This window comes from Syngnathus floridae, chromosome 4, assembly GCF_059516105.1.
Source record: "Syngnathus floridae isolate MCC-2025c chromosome 4, RoL_Sflo_1.0, whole genome shotgun sequence".
In the NCBI taxonomy this organism is placed as follows: Eukaryota; Metazoa; Chordata; class Actinopteri; order Syngnathiformes; family Syngnathidae; genus Syngnathus; species Syngnathus floridae.
Genome location: NC_142416.1, coordinates 3799951 through 3810958, shown reverse-complemented (window position 1 = coordinate 3810958; position 11008 = coordinate 3799951). Strand labels below are relative to the sequence as shown.

At 55.5% G+C, this 11008-nt stretch overlaps 1 pseudogene; it reads right to left on the bottom strand.

Moving 5' to 3' along the window:
• Positions 1-8791: 8791 nt before the first annotated feature.
• On the bottom strand, positions 8792-10456 carry LOC148398596 (18S ribosomal RNA; annotated as a pseudogene).
• Between the last annotated feature and the right edge of the window lie 552 nt (positions 10457-11008).

Here is an 11008-nt window from a genome sequence, read left to right as displayed (position 1 = left end):
ACGTTGCAGGTGCTTATTTCTTCGTGCGCAGTGGTCAACGCGGCACTCCCTAGCTGCCAGGAGCACTTTTTACTGTGCGCACCCAACCAGAGTGACGGGAGGAGCACATTTCAGAAAACGTGCTCAGCTCGTCGAGAAAATGCGATTTAAGCAATAAAATTAAAAATGCACCTAAAACCTAAACCAAACGTTGCAGGTGCTTATTTCTTCGTGCGCAGTGGTCAACGCGGCACTCCCTAGCTGCCAGGAGCTCTTTTTACTGTGCGCACCCAACCAGAGTGACGGGAGGAGCACATTTCAGAAAACGTGCTCAGCTCGTCGAGAAAATGCGATTTAAGCAATAAAATTAAAAATGCACCTAAAACCTGAACCAAACGTTGCAGGTGGTTATTTCTTTATGCGCAGTGGTCAACTCGGCACTCTCTAGCTGCCAAGAGCACTTTTTACAATGCAGACCCAACCAGAGTGACGGAAGGAGCACATTTCAGAAAACGTACTCAGCTCGTCGAGAAATTGCGATTTAAGCAATAAAATTAAAAATGCACCTAAAACCTAAACCAAACGTTGCAGGTGGTTATTTCTTCATGCGCAGTGGTCAACGCGGCACTCTCTAGCTGCCAGGAGCACTTTATACTATGCACGCACAACCAGAGCGACGGGAGGAGCACATTTCAGAAAACGTGCTCAGCTATTCGAGAAAATGCGATTTAAGCAATAAAATTAAAAATGCACCTAAAACCTAAACCAAACGTTGCAGGTGCTTATTTCTTCATGCGCAGTGGTCAACGCGGCACTCTCTAGCTGCCAAGAGCACTTTTTACGATGCGCGCCCAACCAGAGCGACGGGAGGAGCACATTTCAGAAAACGTGCTCAGCTTGTCGAGAAAATGCGATTTAAGCAATAAAAGTAAAAAAACACCTAAAACCCAAACCAAACGTTGCAGGTGCTTATTTCTTCGTGCGCAGTGGTCAACGCGGCACTCCCTAGCTGCCAAGAGCACTTTTTACTATGCGCACCCAACCAGAGTGACGGGAGGAGCACATTTCAGAAAACGTGCTCAGCTCGTCGAAAAAATGCGATTTAAGCAATAAAATTAAAAATGCACCTAAAACCTAAACCAAACGTTGCAGGTGGTTATTTCTTCATGCGCAGTGGTCAACGCGGCACTCTCTAGCTGCCAAGAGCACTTATTACTATGCGCACCCAACCAGAGTGACGGGAGGAGCACATTTCAGAAAACGTGCTCAGCTCGTCGAGAACATGCGATTTAAGCAATAAAATTAAAAATGCACCCAAAACCTAAACCAAACGTTGCAGGTGGTTATTTCTTCATGCGCAGTGGTCAACGCGGCACTCTCTAGCTGCCAAAAGCACTTTTTACTATGCGCACCCAACAAGAGTGACGGGAGGAGCACATTTCAGAAAACGTGCTCAGCTCGTCGAGAAAATGCGATTTAAGCAATAAAATTAAAAATGCACCTAAAACCTGAACCAAACGTTGCAGGTGCTTATTTCTTCATGCGCAGTGGTCAACGCGGCACTCTCTAGCTGCCAGGAGGACTTTTTACTACGCGCACCCAACCAGAGCGAGGGGAGGAGCACATTTCAGAAAACGTGCTCAGCTCGTCGAGAGAATGCGAATTAAGCAATAAAATGAAAAATCCACCTAAAACCTAAACGAACCGTTGCAGGTGCTTATTTCTTCGTGCGCAGTGGTCAACGTGGCACTACCTAGCTGCCAGGAGCTCTTTTTACTGTGCGCACCCAACCAGAGCGACGGGAGGAGCACATTTCAGAAAACGTGCTCAGCTCGTCGAGAAAATGCGATTTAAGCAATAAAATTAAAAATGCACATAAAACCTAAACCAAACGTTGCAGGTGGTTATTTCTTCATGCGCAGTGGTCAACGCGGCACTCTCTAGCTGCCAAGAGCACTTTTTACTATGCGCACCCAACCAGAGTGACGGGAGGAGCACAATTAAGAAAACGTGCTCAAATCGTCGACAAAATGCGATTAAAGCAGTAAAATTAAAAAATGCACCTAAAACGTAAACCAAACACTGCACATGGTCTTTTCTTCATGCGCAGTGGTCAACTCGGCACTCTAAAGCCCCCAATAGTACTTTTTATTATACCAACCTAACCAGAGTGACGGGAGGGGCACAATTCAGAAAACTTGCTCAGCTCGTCGAGAAAATGCGATTTAAGCAATAAAATTAAAAATGCACCTAAAACCTAAACCAAACGCTGCAGATGGTCATTTCTTCATGCGTAGTGGTCAACGCGGCACTCTCTAGCTGCCAAGAGCACTTTTTACTATGTCAACGGAACCAGAGTGACGAGAGGGGCACAATTCAGTAAACGTGCTCAGCTCGTCGAGAAAATCCGATTTAAGCAATAAAATTAAAAATGCACTTAAAACCCAAACCAAACGCTGCAGATGGTCATTTCTTCATGCGCAGTGTTCAACTCGGCACTCTCTAGCCGCCAAGAGCACTTTTTACTATGCCAACCCAACCAGAGTGACGGAAGGGGCACAATTCAGAAAACGTGATCAGCTTGTCGAGGAAATGCGATTTAAGCAATAAAATTAAAAATGCACCTAAAACCAAACGCTGCAGATGGTCATTTCTTCATCCGCAGTGGTCAACTTGGCACTCTAAAGCCCCCAAGAGTACTTTTTACTATGCCAACCTAACCAGAGTGACGGGAGGAGCACAAGTCAGAAAACGTGCTCAGCTCGTTGAGAAAATGCGATTCAAGCAATAAAATTAAAAGTATTATAAAACCTAAACCAAACGTTGCAGATGGTCATTTCTTCATTTGCTTTGGTCAACACGGCACTATAAAGCCCCCTAGAGTACTTTTTACTATGCCAACCTAACCAGAGTGACGGGAGGGGCACAATTCAAAAAAGTTGCTCAGGCCGTAGAGAAAATGCGATTTAAGCAATAAAATTAAAAATGCACCTAAAACCTAAACCAAACGTTGCAGGTGCTTATTTCTTCATGCGCAGTGGTCAACGCGGCTTTCTCTAGCCGCCAAGAGCACTTTTTACTATGCCAACCCAACCAGAGTGACGGGAGGAGCACAATTCAGAAAACGTGCTCAGCTCGTCGAGAAAATGTGATTTAAGCAATAACATTAAAAATGCACCTAAAACCTAAACCAAACGCTGCAGGTGGTTATTTCTTCATGCGCAGTGGTCAACTCGGCACTCTCTAGCCACCAAGAGCGGATCGGCTGTTTATAAGCACCGCGGAGGAGAACGCGGAGCCTCATTCGACTTCCAGCAGCCTGCGAGCTTGTGCACGCCGCCCGGAACAGACAGGAGGCCGTGCGCAAGCGCAGTGGCCGAAAATAGCTCCAGCCGAGCAGATCGGCTGTTTATAAGCACCGCGGAGGAGATCGCGGAGCCTCATTCGACTTCCAGCAGCCTGCGAGCTTGCGCATGCCGCCCGGCACATCCGGGAGGCCGTGCGCACGCGCCAAGTTGCCAAAAAAAGCTCCGGCCGAGCGGATCGGCTGTTTATAAGCACCGCGGAGGAGGTCGGGGAGCCTCATTCGACTTCCAGCGGCCGGCGCACTCGCGCACGCCACCCGGTACATCCGGGAGGCCGTGCGCACGCGCCACGTGGCCGGAAATAGCTCCCACCAAGCGGATCGGCTGTTTATAAGCACCGCGAAGGAGATCGCGGAGCCTCGTTCGACTTCCAGCAGCCGGCAAGCTCGCGCACGCCGCCCGGCACATCCGGGAGGCCGTGTGTATGCGCCAAGTGGCCGGAAATAGTTCCCGGCGAGCGGACCGGCTGTTTATAAGCACCGCGGAGGAGATCGCGGAGCCTCATTCGACTTCCAGCAGCCTGCGAGCTCACGCACGCAGCCCGGCACCACCGGGAGGCCTTGCGCATGCGCCAAGTGGCCGAAAACAGCTCCGGCCGAGCGGATCGGCACTGTAGAAGAACCGCGGATGAGATCGCGGAGACTCATTCGACTTCCAGCAGCCGGCGAGCTCACGCACGCCGCCCGGCACATCCGGGAGGCCGTGCGCATGCGCAGTGGCCGGAAATAGCTCCAGCCGAGCGGATCGGCTGTTTATAAGCACCGCGGAGGAGATCGCGGAGCCTCATTCGACTTCCAGCGGCCAGCACACTCGCGCACGCCGCCCAGCACCACTGGGAGGCCGTGCGCATGCGCCGTGGCCGAAAACAGCTCCGGCCGGGCAGATCGGCTGTTTTTAAGCACCGCGGAGGAGATCGGGGAGCCTTTTTTGACTTCCGGCGGCCGGAACACTCGCGCACACCACCCAGGACCACCGGGAGGCCGTGCGCACGCGCCAAGTGGCTTAAAACAGCACCAGTCGAGCGGATCAGCTGTTTATAAGCACCGCGAATGAGATCGCGGAGCCTCATTCGACTTCCAGCAGCCGGCGAGCTCTCGCACGCTGCCCGGAGGCCGTGCGCACGCGCCGGGTGGCCGAAAATAGCTCCGGCCGAGCGGATCGGCGCTTTATAAGCATTGCGGATGAGATCGCGAAGCCTCATTCGACTTCCAGCGGGCCGTGCACTCACGCACGCAGCCCGGAACCACCGGGAGGCCGTGCGCACGCGCCGGGTGGCCGAAAATAACTCCGTTCGAGCGGATTGGCTGTTTATAAGCACCGCGGAGGAGATCGTGGAGCCTTATTTGACTTCCAGCAGCCGGCGAGCTCACGCACGCCGCCTGGCTAAGACGGGAGGCCTTGCGCACGCGCAGGGTGGCCGAAAATAGCTCCAGCCGAGCGGACCGGCTGTTTATAAGCACCGCGGAGGAGATCGCGGAGCCTCATTCGACTTCCAGCAGCCGGCGAGCTCGCGCACGCCACCTGGCACATCCGGAAGGATGTGCGCACGCGCCAAGTGGCCAAAAAAAGCTCCGGCCGAGCGGATCGGCTGTTTCTAAGCACCGCGGAGGAGATCGCGGAGCCTCATTCGACTTCCAGCGGCCGGCGCACTCGCGCACGCCACCCGGCACATCCGGGAGGCCGTGCGCACGCGCCACGTGGCCGGAAATAGCTCCCGCCGAGCGGATCGGCTGTTTATAAGCACCGCGAAGGAGATCGCGGAGCCTCATTCGACTTCCAGCGGCCGGCGCACTCGCGCACGCCACCCGGCACATCCGGGAGGCCGTGCGCACGCGCCACGTGGCCGGAAATAGCTCCCGCTGAGCGGATCGGCTGTTTATAAGAACCGCGAAGGAGATCGCGGAGCCTCATTCGACTTCCAGCTCGCGCAGGCCGGCCGGCACATCCGGGAGGCCGTGCGCACGCGCCAAATGGCCGGAAATAGCTCCGGCCGAGCGGATCGACACTGTAGAACAGGGGTCACCAACACGGTGCCCGCGGGCACCAGGTCGCCCGTGAGGACCGCATGAGTCGCCCGCAGGACTATTCCAAAATTAGCTCAAATAGCGGCACTTGTCAGTGAGCTGCATCTATTTATTTTACAGTCGAACCTCAGTTTTCGAATGTCCTGGTTCTTGAACAAATCGGAATTCGAACAAAAAAATTCGAGATTTTTTGGCTTCGGTTGTCCAACAAAATTCGGAGGTCGAACCTCGCGAGATGAGCCGGGAGGAACCGAGAAAACCCGACCGCGCCGCCCGGATGCCGACTGACTCCGTTGTTATTGTATTTTCGTTACTTTTAGAATTGTATTAACCCCTAATCATGCCTCCAAAGAAAGCAAGTGAGAGCAGTAAAGCCATCCTAAAACACAAAGACGCTCTTAAAGCAATGCGACAGTGAGCACCCGGCGCGCTGTGGTTGCGCGATCGGACCAAATTAAGCTCCCTGCGCACTGAGGTCCACTTAAATTTTGGAAAGTACATCAGGACTTTAAAAATATTTTCTAAATTCTAGCCACGGCTCTGTCACAATAATGCGACCAGCGCGGTGCAGTTGCGCGGTCGGCGATGCGCTACTGTTGCGCGTTCGGTGGTGCGCTGCAGCTGCGCGATCGGACAAAATTAAGCTCCCTGCGCACTTAGGTCCACTTCAATTTTGGAAACTACGTACATCAGGACTTTAAAAATATTTTCTAAATTTCAGCGACGGCTCTGTCACAATAATGCGATCGTCGCGGTGCAGTTGCGCGGTGGGCGACGCGCTACGGTTGCGCGTTCGGCGGTGCGCTGCATTTGAGCGATCAGACAAATATGCGCAAATGAAAAAATGCTTAAAAAAGACGCGGGTTTTTTGTCTTGAAACGGATTAAAAATGTTTCCATTATTTGTAATGGGAAAAATAGATTCGGAATTCGACCGATTCGCTTCTCGAACCGCCTTCTGAAACGGATTGTGGTCAAAAACCAAGGTTTGACTGTATTTCTGCTATTCTTGTTAAAATCACACTTACATGTTAACTGCAAATGACAATAATAACACAGTGAAAGCCGAATTGAGAAAATTGGCTATTTCAGAAGTGTATGTCAAACTGGTAGCCCTTTTGCCTTAATCAGTACCCAGGAAGTAGCTCTCGGTTTAAGAAAGGTTGGTGACCCCTGCTGTAGAAGCACCGCGGATGAGATCGCGGAGACTCATTCGACTTCCAGCAGCCGGCGAGCTCACGCACACCGCCCAGCACAGCCGGAAGGCCGTGCGCATGCGCAGTGGCCGGAAATAGCTCCAGCCGAGCGGATCGGCTGTTTATAAGCACCGCGGAAGAGATCGCGGGGCCTCATTCGACTTCCAGCAGCCAGCACACTCGCGCACGCCGCCCAGCACCACTGGGAGGCCGTGCGCATGCGCCGTGGCCGAAAACAGCTCCGGCCCGGCGGATCGGCTGTTTATAAGCACCGCGGAGGAGATAGGGGAGCCTTATTTTACTTCTGGCGGCCGGAACACTCGCGCACGCCACCCAGGACCACCGGGAGGCCGTGCGCACGCGCCAAGTGGCCGAAAATAGCACCAGCCGAGCGGATCAGCTGTTTATAAGCACCGCGGAGGAGATCGCGGAGCCTCATTCGACTTCCAGCAGCCGGCGAGCTCTCGCACACCGCCCCGCACAGCCGGGAGGCCGTGCGCACGCGCCAGGTGGCCGAAAATAGCTCCGGTAGAGCGGATCGGCTGTTTATAAGCACCGCGGAGGAGATCGCGGAGCCTTATTTGACTTCCAGCAGCCGCCGAGCTCGCGCACGCCGCCCGGCACAGACGGGAGGCCTTGCGCACGCGCAGGGTGGCCGAAAATAGCTCCAGCCCAGCGGATCGGCTGTTTATTAGCACCGCGAAGGAGATCGCGGAGCCTCATTTGACTTCCAGCGGCCAGCGCACTCGCGCACGCCGCCCGGCACCACCGGGAGAACGTGCGCATGCGCCGTGATCGAAAATAACTCCGGCCGAGCGGATCGGCTTTTTATAAGCACCGCGGAGGAGATCGCGGAGCCTAATTCGACTTCCAGTGGCCAGCACACTCGCGCACGCCGCCCGGCACTACCGGGAGGCCGTGCGCATGCGCCGTGGCCGAAAATAGCTCCGGCCGAGTGGATCGGCTGTTTATAAGCACCGCGGAGGAGATCGCTGAGCTTCATTCGACTTCCAGCGGCCGGCGCACTCGCGCACGCCGCCCGGCACATCCGGGAGGCCGTGCACACGCACCAAGTGGCCGTAAATAGATCCCGCAGAGCGTATCGGCTGTTTATAAGCACCGCGGAGGAGATCGCGGAGCCTCATTCGACTTCCAGCAGCCGGCGAGCTCGCGCACGTCGCCCGGCACATCCGAGAGGCCGTGCGCACGCGCCAAGTGGCCGGAAATAGTTCCCGCCGAGCGGATCGGCTGTTTATAAGCACCGCGGAGGAGATCGCGGAGCCTCATTCAACTTCCAGCAGCCTGCGAGCTCGCTCACGCCGCCCGGCACATCCGGGAGGCCGTGCGTACGCGCCAGGTGGCCGAAAATAGCTCCGGCCGAGCGGATCGGCTGTTTATAAGCACCGCAGAGGAGATCGCGGAGCCTTTTTTGACTTCCAGCAGCCGGCGAGCTCGCGCACCCCGCCCGGCACAGACGGGAGGCCTTGCGCACGCGCAGGGTGGCCGAAAATAGCTCCAGCCCAGCGGATCGGCTGTTTATAAGCACCGCGGAGGAGATCGCCGAGCCTCATTCGACTTCGACTAGATGGTTCGATTAGTCTTTCGCCCCTATACCCAGGTCGGACGACCAATTTGCACGTCAGGACCGCTGCGGGCCTCCACCAGGGTTTCCTCTGGCTTCGCCCTGCCCGGGCATAGTTCACCATCTTTCGGGTCTCATCGCGCGCGCTCGAGCTCCACCTCCCCGACCCTGCGGGCGAGACGAGCTGGTGGTGCGCCCGACCCATGTGAGGGGCCGGGATCCCACCTCGGCCGGCGCGCGCCGGCTCCTCACTTTCATTGCGCCAGATTGGGGTTTGTTCGTGCCCTCCAACTCGCGCGCGCGTTAAACTCCTTGGTCCGTGTTTCAAGACAGGTCGGGTGGACTGCCACAATCGCTGCGGACACCTGACACCTACTTTGAAGGCCGGTCCCCGCCCTGGCGGCGCGACAGGCCAACGCGCACCGAGAACGGTCCGCGCCTTTCGGCCGCGCCGGGGGCGAGGGGGCCCCGTCCTGGTTTGGAAGGTGCAGAAAGTACTCCCACGTCCCCGGGGGGAAGCGGCAAAGTCGGAGTAAGGAAAGCGCTGTACAGCGCCGGTGCGGAAGCGGCCGGGGAGCCCGGAGGCCCCCCCGCACCGCCCCGCCGTTCGAAAGCGCGGGCCGCTGATCCCGCTCCATCGCTCCGGTAATGATCCTTCCGCAGGTTCACCTACGGAAACCTTGTTACGACTTTTCTTCCTCTAGACGGGGCCGATCCGAGGACCTCACTAAGCCATCCAATCGGTTTTAGCGACGGGCGGTGTGTACAAAGGGCAGGGGCTTAATCAATGCGGGCTTATGACCCGCGCTTACTGGGAATTCCTCGTTGGTGGGAAATAATTGCAGTCCCCAGTCCCTATCACGAGCGGGGTTCATATGGTTAACTGCGCCTCTCGGCGCAGGGGACGTGGCACACACTGGTCCGCTCAGTGTGGCGCGCGTGAAGCCCCGGACATCTAAGGGCATCACAGACCTGTTATTGCTCAATCTCGTGTGGCTGAACGCCACTTGTCCCTTTAAGAAGTTGCCCGCCGACCGCTCAGGGGCCGCGTAACTATTTAGCATGTCGGAGTCTCGTTCGTTATCGGAATTAACCAGACAAATCACTCCACCAACTAAGAACGGCCATGCACCACCACCCACGGAATTGAGAAAGAGCTGTCAATCTGTCAATCCTGTCCGTGTCCGGGCCGGGTGAGGTTTCCCTTGTTGAATCAAATTAAGCCGCAGGCTCCTCTCCTGGTGGTGCCCTTCCGTTAATTCCTTTAAGTTTCAGCTTTGCAACCATACTCCCCCCGGAACCCAAAGACTTGGTGGTTTCCCGGGCGCTGCCCGGCGGGTCATGGGAATAACGCCGCCGGATCGCGGGTCGGCATCGTTTATGGTCGGAACTACGTCTTCGAACCTCCATTTTTCGTTCTTGATTAATGAAAACATTCTTGGCAAATGCTTTCGCCCTGGCCCGTCTTGCGCCGATCCAAGAATTTCACCTCTAGCGGCGCAATATGAATGCCCCCGGCCGTCCCTCTCAATCATGGCCTCAGTTCAGGAGGGAAAACCCACAAAATAGAACTGGGGTCCTATTCCATCATTCCTAGCTGCGGTATGCAAGGCGGCGCTGGCCTGCTTTGAACACTCTAATATTTTTCAAAGTAAACTGTCACGTGCTGGTGCCACCGGCGACAGGACCACGCCCCCCTGTCAATGGAATCGCCGTCACCTGCCACGGGCTCATGGACAGCGCTATATCAGCGCCGCCAGCGCAGACCTGAGTGTCAGTCTGTCCCTTGATGCTGCTTCGCTCATCAGTCCCAAAGATACTGACTCGCTTGACTATTTGGAACCCCGCAGAATCGTTTGTCCTCTCCAGCCCGATCGCCGCGCCAGCGCCAGCTGTTCCCATCATCCCCTTCTCCAATAAAGTTCGTCGCTACGCACTTGGCTGTACTGTCCGTTCCCTTACATAAACGCTTCGGGCCCCGGGCGGGACACCCAGTTAAGGGCATCCCGGGGGCGGAACGAGAGGCAGGGGCTGGGACAGACGGATGCACGCCTCGCGGCGGACCGTCAGCTCGCGTCCCGAGGTCCAACTACGAGCTTTTTAACTGCAGCAACTTTAAGATACGCTATTGGAGCTGGAATTACCGCGGCTGCTGGCACCAGACTTGCGCCAGACTTTTCTTCCCAGAAAATGTTTCACTCTCTTTGTATTGCACTTCCAGGGTGCTGTGCCGTGCCACCCCAGTTCTGCTGTCCGAGCAGAGGGCGCTGCTGACGGCCAATGCCAGCGCTCGGACAGGGCCATTTTGGTTTGTGGGTAAAATCTTGCGCCCCCATGCTCGTTCTGACTATATTTTGCGAAAGGGGAGTAAAGGTAATGAGTACACTAACTAGGGGGACCAACTCATGTACTCTGGCGCACCTGAAGAACAAAGTTGGTACTGCACTTCTACCCCTGGTACCCCAACCCCTGGTACCTAATGGCACTTAGAAAAATTTCCCCAAATTTCCAGCTTGCTCCAGGGGGAGAGGCCGAATTTTCCTTTTTTGCGGCCGACCGCGGGAACCAGCCGAGGCGGACACTTTTCGGCGGAAGAGCCGTTAGACCGTTAGGCACTTAGAAAATATTTGCCAAACTTGGCCAGACTTCCAGGGGAAGAGGCGGAATTTTCACTTGTTCTGGCCGACATGGGGAACCAGCCGAGGCGGACACTTTACGGCGGTTGAGTCGTTGGCACTTAGAAAATATTTGCAAAACTTGGCCAGACTTCCAGGGGAAGAGGCCGAATTTTCACTTGTTCTGGCCGACATGGGGAACCAGCCGAGGCCGACACTTTACGGCGATTGAGTCGTTGGCACTTAGA